The sequence below is a fragment of the Adiantum capillus-veneris genome, chromosome 19 (genome assembly GCF_014529385.1).
Source record: "Adiantum capillus-veneris isolate H3 chromosome 19, ASM1452938v2, whole genome shotgun sequence".
NCBI lineage: Eukaryota > Viridiplantae > Streptophyta > Polypodiopsida > Polypodiales > Pteridaceae > Adiantum > Adiantum capillus-veneris.
The window spans coordinates 87,911,361-87,926,788 of NC_140949.1; positions in this window are offsets into that span (position 1 = coordinate 87,911,361).

Consider the following 15,428-nt stretch of genomic DNA (forward strand, 5'->3'; position numbering starts at 1 on the left):
TCATCGAAACCCACACCTTCTCACTGCTTGAAACCCTTGGCAACTAGATGAGCCTTGTACCTAGGCTCGGGATCTTCCACTGTATACTTCTTCTTGTATACCCACTTGCAACAAGGTATATCCTTTTTTTCTTTTGGTAATTCAACCAAATCCCATGTCTCATTAGCTACAATCGAATTGTATTCTGATTGCATAGCCTGCTCCCACTTAACGCTATCGTCCATTCATATAGCTTCTTTGTAGACGGTTTTTGGCTCTCCACTGTCGGTGACCAAAATGTGGTGTATACCCGGCTCAAACAGCTCGAGTGCACATGATACTCTTACAAAGCGTCTTAGTGTTTGATTGCTGGACTCTGCTCTCTCCGTGATAATAGTAGTATCTTGCACTAGAGGATTAGGTGTGACATTACTGAACCAAGTTGGTTCGGAAGCTACATCTTCAAAACGAATGCGTATGTACTCAACTTCTTTGATGGGCTTCTTGTGCATTTTTGTTTCATTGAAAATCACGTGTGAGCTACGAATGACTTTGCTGGATTCTGGGTGCTAGAGACGATAGCCCATCTCTCCATTTGCACCATAGCCGATAAAAATGCATTTGTGTGACATGGGATCTAGCTTGCAACGAAGTTCTTTGGACACAAGTGCATATGCCTCACATCCAAATACATGTAAATGCTCATAGCTTGGCATTTTCCCAGTCCATAATTCCTCTGGAATTTTGAAATTCAAAGGAGAACTAGGTGACATGTTGATGATGTGCATTGCTGTCAGGACAGCTTCCCCCCAAAACTATGGAGTAAGCTTCGCCATAGACATCATAGAGATACCTCACTCTTGAATCGTGCAATTCAATATTTTAGCTATCCCATTCTGTGCAGGTGTGTAGGAGCAGTAAACTGCCGACAAATTCCTTTTCTATTGCAAAAATCCTTGAACTCCTTGGAGACGTATTCTCAACCATTGTCCGTGCGAAAAGCTTTGAGCTTTTTTCTTGATTGGTTCTCAACCATGGTGAGGAATTTTTGGAATGTTAAAAAGACCTCTTTCTTACGCTTAAGGAGATATACCCACACCTTTCTGGTAGAATCATCTATGAACGTGAGAAAGTAGTTTGCCCCACCTAGAGTTTTTATGTGGCATTGGACCACACAAATCACTGTGCACTACGTCTAGGAGTTCACCTAGTTTCTTGTTCAATGGCGAAGATGTCAACCTAGTCTGTTTGCCGTATAGACAATGCTCACACAATAGAAAGTCCATGTAACACAGGTAAGTAGCCAAAATGTCGAAGTGTTTTCATTCCCTTTTGGCTAATATGCCCTAGCCGGCTATGCCACAACTCAGTAGACGGCAAATCGGCAACATAGATAGAGTGTTCATCAACAGATTGTAGTAAGATCATCCAATTGTTAAGTATGGAGCCTGATTTACCCTTGTAATTTTCTATGGTAAAAGCGCACATTTGTAAGGCCCCCCTTATGAGGAGAAGCCATCGTGCGTGAAGGAAAATCACTCGCCGGAAACCAAAATTTTCACGGCCAAAAATCAGGACTTTAAGGGCCTCGGGGGCGGAAGCCCCCGATACTTTTTTTTCCTTCGCCGGAATATTCCTTTTCGTCGAAATATTATGGCTGGACGACGGCCGGAAAGCGGTCGGAAAACAATCGTCGGTTGTCCGATGGCCGGTAGTCAATGGCCGGTGGCCGGTGGTTGGAAGTCAATGGCCGGTGACCGGTGGCCGAATTCAAAAGCGGACTTGTCTTTTCAAGGGCGGCCACACATGGGCGGATTGGAGGGTCCGATTTGGACTTATCTACACAAGGGCGGCTACACATGGCTGCCTCTCATGAGAGAGGGCACCCCTTTTGGCCTATAAAAGAAGGCCATTTCTACACACATTTCATAGAGTGTGAAGTTGATGCAACAAGGTGAGTGTGAGGTGGTGAGAGTGAAGCAAGGCGGGAGCTCCATTAAGGGTATAATCCCTTTGTAAACTACTTCTTGTTTTGAAGTACTAAAGCCATTGAGTGGCTGTTTTCCCGTGGACGTAGCCCACATTGGGTGAACCACGTATATCGTGTGTACTCTCTCTCTCTCTCTCTCTCTCTCTCTCTCTCTCTCTCTCTCTACTCTATAATCTCGTGTATGTAAATCTGTCTCTCTCCATTAAGTAATCTACTCAATTATCTATTTAGCTACGTCTTATTTCCTAACACCAATTGCCCTATAAAAAGCAAGTTCTTTGTAAGCTTGGGCACATGTCTGACATTCTACAACACAAAAGTAGTGCCATTATGTATCTGAAGTTTCACATCACTAATGCCAATAATGTCAAGCTCATAGGAATCACCAAGCTTGACTATGCCATGCATGGATGCATAAGAGGTAAACCGCTCTCTATGCGGTGTGACATGAAAACTTGCACCAGAATCAAGAATCCAATTCTGTGCATAACCCTCATCCTGTGCAACCAAAGCATCTGGAGTGAGATCTGAAGTGAAAATGAGAACATCTGAGGGATCTGTTGTCACCTCTCCATGAATCTTTGTTGGCATAATGATCGTCATTGGAGGAGGAGCATCCTCTACTGCAGTGGTAGGTATGGAGACTCAACCACATTGAGCTCCTTAATCTTTATCGTACTTTTACCTTTGCCAAAATTATCCTTTTGCATGTTTTTCTGGTCTCTTAGGAAACTGCGACAATCCTTTTTGTAATGGCCCTTCTTGTGATAATAGTAACACTCGACATTTTTATCACTGCAGTCTGTACTTGAGTTCTTGTGTCTGCTTGGACTACGAGGATTTTTCTCTCTGCTTTTGTATTTGTTCTTGTCATGGCCTCTTGCCTTCATTGAATTGCCAGCCATATATGCATCTCCATGACTAGCACCGTCGAGAGATTTACGTCGAATCTCTTTGGTGAGCAACACATCTGTGTGACAGCATTGAACACTAACTTGCCATTCGGAGCCGAATTGCTAATGGCTGTCCAAAAGATGTCCCATGAGTTGGGTAGAGAGTATAAAAAGAATATAGACTTGAGTTCGTCGTCAAACTCCTTAAAGCCCTGAGATATCAACTGATTGAACAAGGAGTTGAACTCATTTAAGTGACCAAAAACTGTGCTACCTTCTTTTATGTTGAGCTTCATAAGATTTTTCATGAGAAAAACTTCGTTAGATGCACTTTTGCTCTCCCATGCTGAACATAAGCTATTTCAAAGTTCCTTGGTTGTTGTCTTCACTATGATAGTGAAGACAGTGACTCGGCTAGATGTAGACGTATCATAGACCTGGGTCTTGCATCCAAAAGCTCCCATTGATCTTGCGTATAGTCATCATCTTCTACATGCTCTTTCAACAATTTTGATAGGCCTTTGTTTGTCAAAACATCTTTCATGCGCTCTTTCCACATGGTGAAGTCGCTGCCATTTGAACTTGCAAATGAAATACTCCTCCTTTTCTGAAGAAGAAGCCATCGCCGCGACAAGAGGGTTTGAGAGGTGCCAAACTATGGCGAGAAGCTGCAGAAAATTGGGCAGAGTCTTCTTTGTATGAGGAATCAAAACTCAACTCAAAATATGCATAAAATTGTCCGCGTAAAATTGGTGTCGGGTCGGATGTCGAAAATCTGCCTGTAATGGGAGTAATGTCGAGCTGATGTGAACGCCGAGGAGAACCGCTAAACCTGAGCCGCTGAATCAATGTCGTAAACTGACACCAATGGTGGCCGATGCTCAAAGTTGTGGAGGAGAAACGCGAGAAAATTGTCGAATCAGTGTCAAAAACTGATGCCGATGTCGCCTCCCGCCGCCGGTCGAGAGTCTCCAATGCCGAGGAGAACGCGGAGGAAATGGGCAGATTCCGGGTCATACCGAGCTTACTCGCCACCTATAGCCGAACACACTGTGTTCTCACACAACTCGCTTTCTCTCAAGCTCTCTCTCTCTATCTCTATCAACTCACACGCTCTCACTTGCTCTTATTCTATGAGCAATTGATAAGCGATGTGGAGTGTGTTTTCTGATGTTGGGTCTGGTCGAAAAATTTATTCGCTATCTCTCTCTCTTGCTTTCGGGATTCGGAGTCAGTGTCGAGATAGTCAGGGTTGTGTGAATGTACCCTTGCACACACAATCTGTTTATGGTAAAAGCTTTCATTAAAAAAAATCAAAATTTTCCTATCTTCGGATCGGTAGAACTGTCAGGGTTTACGAGTGTGTGTGGATTGCCGACTGCCTGCTCATTCAAGCTCGCCTATTGCCTTGCTGCACTGTGTGTGTGTGTGTATGTAACACACCATCAATCACTTCTTCTCCTGCTGCTCACGGTGTCCTTCTCCTAGTGCTGCCGAAGGCACTCGTAGCTTGACCTGCTGCACGGTTAGCTCGATTTTCGTTTGCAGTCCGACCTGTTGCACGCTTCCTCAAGCCTGGCTGCTCCTACACACACGCAGTGTGTGTCTACTCGATTGGCTGCAATTGAATATTGTTGCTCCCTCTCTCTCAATTCCCCCAAAATTTGCTTTGTCTGCTCGCTCTTGATCGCAAATGTTACCCCGGCTGTGTTCCCTACTGCTCGCGATACCCCAGGTTTGTTGGCAAGCTCACACACACAGTGTGTGTGTGTGTGTGTGTGTGTGTGTGTTATACACAACACTAGCTCGTCCGCTGATTCTTCAATATAATTGTTATTGTTGCTCCTTGCTTGGTGTTATGATTGCCCTCGACATTGAATCTACTGCTTTGAATGCTCAATCCGGTAGAGCTCCCGCTCTCGAGCTCCAAACTCCCGAGCTGCGAGCTGCGAGCTCCAAGCCCGGTTATGGCTGAGGTCTCTCCCGTGCTCCAAGATTTGCGATCTGCAACCGCTACTGTTGACGGTCCCAAATGAGCTTTCATACCAATTGATGACTGCACGTGCGTTCGGATGTGTGTGTGCGTAGGTGCGCTAGCAAGGGAGAGTGTGTAAGGGGGAATTTGTGGAAGAAGGAGAAGCTGCAAAGGGAGTTGGGTTAGTGGAGAGGAAAGGAAGAGAGTGAAGTCAACTCTCTCACTTTCTCTCCCTATATTGATTAGGCGAAAAAGTAGATAAGGGTGGTTTCCCACGGCCACCTGGTCTACACCCCAACATTGACACCCTTTTTGGACGCTTTTGGTACTAGTTCAGTGAGTGCATTGGCTTCAAAATTTTGGTTTTTAAGCATCAACACTTTTGGCACTTTTGTTCTACGACACAAGATTACATTGGCTTTGGATCTACACCGACATACAGGTTTCTCATAGGCTCACATTAGCCTTATAGGGGGGCACATAGCCCGAGCATATATCCCTTGTGCAGTTTCACAAATGTTTTTAGACTCTCTATATTTTTCACAAAGGTTACGGCTTTCCATATGCGTATTGGCAGCTTGTATGACACTTGTGGTTGCTTCCAATACATAGATCTCAACTTTCTTCATTTCTTTGGCTACTTTGGACACGAGGATTGTAGATTTGCTGGTTACAAATACAACTCTTTCACATGCACTTTTAGCAATGTTTTTGGTAGTAGTCTCACTATGTGATGTTATACATTGACAGACACATTTTTTAAAGCACTTAAACTGCCATTGAGCTCTTTTGAGAGCAAGTACCATTGCAAGGATCACATCTACTATTTGCATCAATTTTTGGTGCTTACTGGTCCGCGGTTCTTACTCATGTACATTGAGTTCCAGATGCCGCTCACTGTACTTTGTGTGGAGACATTTTTTGACGTTTTTGGCAGTCTTGATCATTTCTAAGACTCGATCCGGAAGAGCCCTTTCGGAGATTGTGGCGAGTGTCTAGTGTTTGCATAGCATTTTGGAGTGTCTTGCATGACATTTTTTTATTATAATCTAAAGATACCTTCGATGATACAAGTTGTTAGAGTTCCCCACTACGATATCCTTTTGCTTGAGGTCGCATATGGCAATCATTTGTCAGTGAAAATTGATAGTTTATGCCCAATTTTACTCGTATACATTGATCTTACGCATTTTATGTGTCGTTAGGGTTGAGTTTTCACTGTTCGTATAAAGGAGATTCTATCGGAATTTTTTTTCGAGTCTACCCATGCCTTTTTTTATGACACTTTGAGCATCGTTGGTTTGAGATTTTGCTATTGTTACAAAGGAGGTTCTGTAAAAATATCAAAGGGTTTTCTAGCCATAACTTTTGGTATTCTTACCATAGTGCTTCTTGTAAGAATGGTCTCTCTATTGAGAAGGACATTTATAATATTAGAAAGTTTGATAGCATGATCTTTTATATGTAGAAAGAGAAAATACAGGATGAGCTAACCCAAAAAGGTTAATTAGACCCAATCTTTGAGCGTGTAGAGGGAGATGGCTATATAGAAGTGCAGTGAAAGATGCTAGAAGCAAAATCTAGGTCCATTATTTGCTTACACTTAGCCGAATTTGTGTATTTCACCATAGTGTGTGAAGCTACTGCTAGATTGTTATAGGACAAGCTATCCAATACATATAAAAGCAAAAGCACAAGTAACAAAGGTTACTTGATGAAAAAGATTTTTGAGCTTTGCATGAAGAAGGTGACACATTTTTCAAGCACTTGAATGTGTTCAATGTACTTTTCAATCAATTGACATCACAAGGGCTGACATTTGACAATGAAGTGCGGTCCATCTTCTTATTGTGCTCTTTACCCTCTTCATGGGACATATTTTGCAAAGTGATTAGCAACTCTGCACTTGAGGAAAAGTTGGCTTATGATGTTGTACTTTCCAGTCTACTGAGTGAAGAGATACGTAGGAAGTCTATGGATCCTGCAAAGCAAGGTGATGCATATGTTGCCAGTGGCAAAAGTCAGAGAGTTCGCACTCAAAACCGTGCCAAAAGACCCCCGAATCAAATCAAAGTCTTGATTAAAAATGCAGATAAGTGTATTTAGATCACTGTTATCACTTCAAGGATCATGAGAATTCTTTAAGAAAATCTAAAGTTTCTTTGCACAATGTTGAGTGCTCTAATTGCCACAAGAAAGGGCATTTAAAGAAAGATTGTCATGCATGGCAAACAAACAAGAAAAAATCTCAAGAGAGTCTTTTTGTGACTTTCATAGACAATTCTACTAGAAAGGTGTGGGTTTATCCTTTGCGACATAAGGATCAGGTTTTATCTACTTCCTAGAGATACTTAGCATTATTAGAAAATCAATATAGCAAGAAAATCAAAAGCTTGAGGAATGATAATGGTGAAGAATATGTCTCAAGGAGTTTGAGAATTATGTACCAAGAGAGGTATCAAGAGCAGCTTATTGCACCTTACACACCTAATCAAAATGGAGTTGCACAAAGAATGAATTCGATGATTCATGAGCAAGTCACAACCATGCTTTTTATGGAAAATCTGATTCAAGATTTTTTGGCAGAGGCAGTATTGAATTACCAGATTCCATGGAGTTGTGGTCCAAAAAGAAGCCACATTATGATCATTGTACATGTCTTTGGATGCGAGACATATGCACCTATGCCCAAAGAGCTTCAAAAAAAGATGCACCCAAAGTCATAAAAGTGTATTTTACTTGGTTGTGGTGCAGATGGAGGGATGGGACATCATCTTTGGCACCCAAAATCTCACAAAGTAATGCAATGAATCAAAGATGCACAAGAAACCTATCAGTGGTTTAGAAAAGTCACATTCAAGGACATTGCCTCAAAATCGGTGAAAACTCAGAAGACTAGTAATGCACCTTCCACTAGCAATGCTCTAATTGACAGGGCAAAGAGCAATAGTCAGGCTGTGAGACGATCTACTAGATCCTCACATCCACTTTAGTGGTTTCAGCCAGGGTTGGACTATGTTATATTGATTGACTATGGTGAGACATCTTGTTACAAAGACGCCATGCAAATGGATGACAAGGTCAAGTGGGTGGGCCATGCAATCTGAGTACAACTTGATTTTCAATAGTGAGACATTAGACTTGGTTGAATTTCCAAAAGGCAAGCATGACTTACTTTGCAAATGGGTTTACAAGAGAAGTTTACATATGATGATCCCAAGGCTAGATTGGTTGCTAAGGGATTTAAGCAGCATGAGAAATTGATTTTAAAAAAATCTTCTCACCCACGGTCAAGATGACTACACTATGCATAGTGCTTGGCCTAAAAGCCATTGAGGACATGGAGTTTGTCCAAATGGATGTGAAGAGAACCTTTCTTCACCAAGATCTTGAAGAGGATGTTTACATGAAACAACCTAAAAGGTTTGAATAGCCTAGCTAGGAGGTGCCTATATGAAAACTCAAGGAAGCGTTATAGCTTAAGGTTCAAGGATGTGGTATCAAAAGTTTGATGGTTTTATGTGGTCTTAGGGTTTTAGGAGTCAAGAGGATCATTGGTTGTATACAAAGAAACTTAGTGATGGTTTTTTGGTCATTATTATTATAAAATAGCCCAAGATGCATAGTCCTACTCAAGTAGCAAAAGGTCTACTTAAATGCCTTCCCATGTGTAAACGGCCCTCAGCTATACATAAATCTACTCATATAGAAGACGGCATACTAAACATCTGGCCTTGTATTTCATACACATAAATTAGTTAATTGATAGCTTGTTGATAGAAGGTCACATCAAATTGGTCTCCATGGTCATGAAGGCTTAGCTTCAAACCCGTCTCCGTTAGAATAGCAATAGGCTTGTTATCTTCAAGGCTAAATCTACACAACAATGTATCAATGTACTTTGTTTGGCACAAAGCAATAATTCCATCACCCTACTTAAATTGTATGCCCAAACAATGAGGCAAAATTTCCAAATTTAACATCTCAAAAGAGGTATTGAAATCGTCCATAAAATCACCAAGATGTCCCTCATTTGGTTCAGCAAGCAACATATCATCAACATAAAGAACAATGACAAAAGACACATCATCCAAATGCTTGACATACAAGGTGCTCTCAATTAGACTATTCTAAAAACCATGTGTAACCAAGTAATCATAATTTTTTTCATACCAAGCACATGGAGCTTGCTTTAAACCACAAAAAGACTTGTTAAGCATGCATGCCTTGTTTTCTTGGCTTTTAAAAAAAAAACCATGATATTGCAATACATACACTTCGTCATCCAAACTTCATTCAAATTCATCATCTTTATGTCTAGCTGATGTACATTCCAACCATTATGAGCTATAAATGCATAAATGTTAGGAATGGTAGTCATGTGATAAATTCAAATTCGCAATCTTTATGTCTAATTGATGTACATTCCAACCATTATGAGGTATAAATGCACAAATGTTAGGAATTGTAGTCATGTGATAAGCGAGAGAACAATTCTCATCAAAATCAATGCCCTTCTCTTGAGTATACCCTTTTTCCACAAGTCTAGCCTTATGGCAATCAACATTACCATCAGGCTTACATTTTAACTTGAAAAGTACCAATCTCCTTTTTTCCAATTAAGAGGCAAGTCACACAAAGACCACATGCCATCTTTACAATAGCATCATGCTTAGATTGCATTCAATTTTCAAAAATTTGTGCTTCATCAAATGAAAGTGGTACTTTCTCATCATACATGCTAGACACAGCCAAAATGTAACAAGCTGATGCATAAGAGGCACGCTAAAGAGCTAAACAAGAACGCCTAGACAAAGGTGCACCCAGAGAGAGAGAGAGAGAGAGAGAGAGAGAGAGAGAGAGGACTAGGAAAAAACAAGATAGAGCAATATTACTAACTTAATCAACTTTACCATAGAATGTACAAGAGAGGGGGCTTATATAGCCACAATGATATGCATGTGACCTCGCTGATTGTGCTAGTGTACAATGACATAATCCATTGTGTTAGGTATAAGATGCTAGTATAGGATGGTGTCCCATAGAACGAACAACCCCTCCTTCAACCCATTGATGGCGCTAGCCAATGAGATGACACCAAACTTAAAAAAGGGTGAATGATGCAAGTAAAATGGTTAAGAGCTAGCATGCACATCATAGGCTTAGTGGTAGCTAAGCACCAATCATGATGAAACATGAACTAACTATGCATGGCCATTGGGCTCACAAGCAAGTGTTCATAAAATTCAATGGATGGGCCATACATGTCCTACATATGTCTCAGGCAGAGAACCAGGGCAGAAGCCCACACGCCAATAAACCACCCCCATGACCCCCCCCCCCCCCCTGAGTCCAAATTCTTAGGTAGACAAGCAATAAAAAAGTGGTCTCAAGGTTTAGCCCATGCACATGTAAGGGAAGTAAAGCATGGGTGGTCTTACCACATGTTACAGACATGGCAGTGTTTGAACTCAACAAAAAATGCATATACATAAAAGTAAAAACCTATTGGAAAAAACCTTTGAGACTTTTTATGCTTATGCAGTACAAAAGTGAAAAGATGTTTATGGTTTTTTTTTCAAAGTTGTTGAGGAGAGAGAGTGGTTTCCAATTCAAGGCATTGCACAAAGCTTGAATGTTTGGATGATCCCTCTCAATGGCTTCTTAAGCCTTGATAAACTTGAGTCGTTTCCTCTCGATGAAAGTGGTTGTTGTAGATCTTTGATGCTGACTCTATAGAGCTCCATATTGCTGGCTATAAGAAAATCCATCCTAACAGCTATGACCAAATTATAGTACCAAGGTTTTAGATGCCATGGTACATTGGATGCCAACCCTTCTCGTTCTTCTTCATCCACAATTTCATTTATTGTTGTGCAAGCTCCCTTTGAGGTTTGATATGATGATGATATTATGATCATGATGATCTTGATAGCTTTGACGCTTGATTTTAGAGCAAGCTATTGGCTATTGGACGATGTGCTATCATTAGACTCAATAGATATAACTGAGTGTTCTGATTCCATTGCCATATGAACACTTCCTTGTAGGTTTAAGGACTTTGAATAAAGTTGTTATAAACCTTCAAAGGTTTCTGGTTTCTAGAAAATCGTATAGGGCCTAAGGTGTAGACTGTAGATAACTATGGTGATGAGCTTGAGCACTTGAGTTGGCAAGAGGTTGTCAATGAATAGCGCAAGGTTTTTGGTTTCTAGAAAATCATATAGAAGCTAATTTGTAGATTGTAGATAATTATGGTGACAAGATTGAGCACTTGAGTAGGAAAGAGGTTTTCAATGAGACAAGCTTATTTTCATTGAGATTGAGCACATGACATTATTTTTGGCTTTTTTAAACAAAACAATGATATTGCAATACATACACTTCGTGATCCAAACTTCATTCAAATTCACAATTTTTATGTCCAGCTGATGTACATTCCAACCATTATGAGCTATAAGTGCACAAATGTTAGGAATGGTAGTCATGGGATAAATTCAAATTCACAATCATTATGTCTAATTGATGTACATTCCAACCATTATGAGCTTTAAATGCACAAATGTTAGGAATTGTAGTCATGTGATAAGCGAGAGAACAGTTCTCATCAAAATCAATGCCCTTCTCTTGAGTATACCCTTTTTCCACAAGTCTAGCCTTATGGCAATCAACATTACCATCACGCTTACATTTTAACTTGAAAAGTACCAATCTCCTTTTTTCCAAGAGGCAAGTCACACAAAGACCACATGCCATCTTTACAATAGCATCATGCTTAGATTGCATTCAATTTTCAAAAATTTGTGCTTCATCAAATGAAAGTGGTACTTTCTCATCATACATGCTAGACACAGCCAAAATGTAACAAGCTGATCCATAAGAGGCACGCTAAAAAGCTAAACAAGAATGCCTAGACAAAGGTGCACCCACAGAGAGAGAGAGAGAGAGAGAGAGAGAGAGAGAGAGAGAGAGAGAGAGAGAGGAAAAAATAAGATGGAGCAATATTACTAACTTAATCAACTTTACCATAAAATGTACAAGAGAGGGGGCTTATATAGCCACAATGATATGCATGTGACCTCGTTGATTGTGCTAGTGTACAATGACATAATCGACTGTGTTAGGTATAAGATGCTAGTATAGGATTGTGTCCCATAGAACGAACAACCCCTCCTTCAACCCATTGATGGCGCTAGCCAACGAGATGACACCAAACTTAAAAAAGGGTGAATGGTGCAAGTAAAATGGTTAAGAGCTAGCATGCACATCATAGGCTTAGCGGTAGCTAAGCACCAATCATGATGAAACATGAACTAACTATGCATGGCCATTGGGCTCACAAGCAAGTGTTCAGAACATTCAATGGATGCGTCATACATGTCCTACATATGTCTCAGAGGCCAGAGAACCCCCCCTTAGTCCAAATTCTTAGGTAGACAAGCAATAAAAAAGTGGTCTTAAGGTTTAGCCCATGCACATGTAAGGGAAGTAAAGCATGGGTTGGTCTTACCACATATTACAGACATGGCAGTGTTCGAACTCAACAAAAAATCCATATACATAAAAGTAAAAACCTATTGGAAAAAAGCTTTGAGACTTTTTATGTTTATGTAGTACAAAAGTGAAAGATGTTTATGGTTTTCATTCAAGGTTGTGGAGGAGAGAGAGTGGTTTCCAATCCAAGGCATTGCACAAAGCTTGAATGTTTGGATGATCCCTCTCAATGGCTTCTTAAGCCTTAATAAAACTTGAGTCGTTTCCTCTCAATGAAAGTGGTTGTTGTAGATCTTTGATGCTGACTCTATAGAGCTCCATATTGCTGGCTATAAGAAAATCCATCCTAACAGCTACGACCAAATTATAGTACCAAGGTTTTAGATGCCATGGTACATTGGATGCCAACCCTTCTCGTTCTACTTCATCCACAATTTCGTTTATTGTTGTGCAAGCTCCCTTTGAGGTTTGATATTATGATGATATTATGATTATGATGATCTTGATAACTTTGACGCTTGATTTTAGAGCAAGCTATTGGTCTATTGAAAGATGTGCTATCATTAGACTCAATAGATATAACTGAGTGTTCTGCTTCCATTGCCGTATGAACACTTCCTTGTAGGTTTAAGGACTTTGAATAAAGTTGTTATAAACCTTCAAAGGTTTCTGGTTTCTAGAAAATCGTATAGGGCCTAAGGTGTAGACTGTGGATAATTATGGTGATGAGCTTGAGCACTTGAGTTGGCAAGAGGTTGTCAATGAATAGCGCTAGGTTTTTGGTTTCTAGAAAATCATATAGAGGCTAATTTGTAGATTGTAGATAATTATGGTGACAAGATTGAGCACTTGAGTAGGAAAGAGGTTTTCAATGAAGACAAGCTTATTTTCAATGAGATTGTGCACATGACATTATTCTTGGTTTTTTTAAACAAAACCATGATATTGCAATACATACACTTCGTGATCCAAACTTCATTCAAATTCACAATCTTTATGTCCAGTTGATGTACATTCCAACCATTATGAGCTATAAATGCACAAATGTTAGGAATGGTAGTCATGTGATAAATTCAAATTCACAATCTTTATGTCTAATTGATGTACATTCCAACCATTATGAGCTATAAATGCACAAAGGTTAGGAATTGTAGTCATGTGATAAGCGAGAGAACAATTCTCATCAGAATCAATGCCCTGCTCTTGAGTATACCCTTTTTCCACAAGTCTAGCCTTATGGCAAGAGAGAGAGAGAGAGAGAGAGAGAGAGAGAGAGAGAGAGAGAGAGAGAGAGAGGACTAGGAAAAAACAAGACGGAGCAATATTACTAACTTAATCAACTTTACCATAGAATGTACAAGAGAGGGGGCTTATATAGCCACAATGATATGCATGTGACCCCGTTGATTGTGCTAGTGAACAATGATATAATTGATTGTGTTAGGTATAAGATGCTAGTATAGGATGGTGTCCCATAGAACGAACAACCTCTCCTTCAGCCCATTGATGGCGCTAGCCAATGAGATGACACCAAACTTAAAAAAGGGTGAATGGTGCAAGTAAAATTGTAAATTTAAAATTGTGTATTTTGTGCATAAATCCCTGGGGAGGATATCTCTTAGACCACCTTCTACGAGTGATGCTTTTGAGACGAGCTTTGTTCATAACATCTTTGAGCTCTCCATATGGCAAGATCTATGCGCAAAATCTTTAAGCGTCCCTTAGCAATGTGAGCCTCTAAGCGACTGAATGGATTTGAGTAACTCTTTTAACCGTGAGCTACATAAACAATAAAAAAACCAACTACTTACCAGTTCTCTAGAAAAATTACCAAATACATATGTTTTGTGTTTTCAAATTAACCATACAAACTCTCATTATACCCAAGCGCAACATTTAAAAACAAATCGAGATGTAGTCTCCTAAAATCAGTTATTTCCAATGTCAAAGGTGTTGAAGAGAAGAGTTGAGGGCTTTAATTGTTTGATGGACAAGAGAAAACAACATTCTCTTTCATTTCGGCAATGAGGGCAGAGACCAATCCCTCTTCCAACCTGTTTGGGCCCTTCTTGTAGTCAAGATTCCCTTGTGCACTATGAGCCACAAGCACTTTATGTTCAATGATTGTGCTCCTTAATTTTATAAAATATACACTACCCCATCGTTTGAAGTGTGGGGGTAAGCGCTCTATGCCTACGAGGGGGATGCTAAAGGACCATGCCTCCACTCCATATGAAGCTTTAATGTCAAGTGGGTGCTAAACTAGTTGCAATACCCAAGGTTGAACTCTCCTCTCAATGGATACACCTATGCTCATTGCTATTCTAGAGTTGAGACCATTGCATGTGTCCTTTTTTGCTCATTTTACCTGACATACTTTAAGAATTGCCCAATCTTCTTGTGGGGAGCTAAGGGCCTAAATCATCCATATTTCTATGAGCTTGTCAGTTTTAGCCTAAGTATCCACAATCCCAAGCCCTTCTCTACCTTTAGGGAAAATGTATAATTCCCATCTCACTTTAGCATTGTTTTTGACAATAAAGTCTCCACTCCTACCTAAAGTATCTGCATATCCTAGTCGGTTCCTCCAAATGAGGGACTGCTTTAGCCTAAATATCCACAATCCCAAGCCCTTCTCTACCTTTAGGGAAAATGTATAATTCCCATCTCACTTTAGCATTGTTTTTGACAATAAAGTCTCCACTCCTACTGCATACCCTAGTCGGTTCCTCCAAATGAGGGACTGCTAGCCTCTCCAACAAGAAAGATTTGCGATTCTAGAATATGATTATTGACTTCATCCACAAATTGAGAAGATATAGATGGTGTTATTTCAAGGATCCCTTGAGAGAAAAGGGTTTTAAAAGGTCACTTTTGAGAAGTGATTTTATATGTGCATAATTACACTTTGAATTATGTTAATTGCAAGTGTAATCAACCAAACATGCAATTATGATAATTAACAAAGGCCAAACTTGAATGGGGGGTTTGACTTGGTAACATGGAAATGGTCTGTTGGGCTAAGAAAAGGAAATTGCTAGGAACCATTGTTCCTTGTATGAGAGAGAGAGAGAGAGAGAGAGAGAGAGAGAGAGAG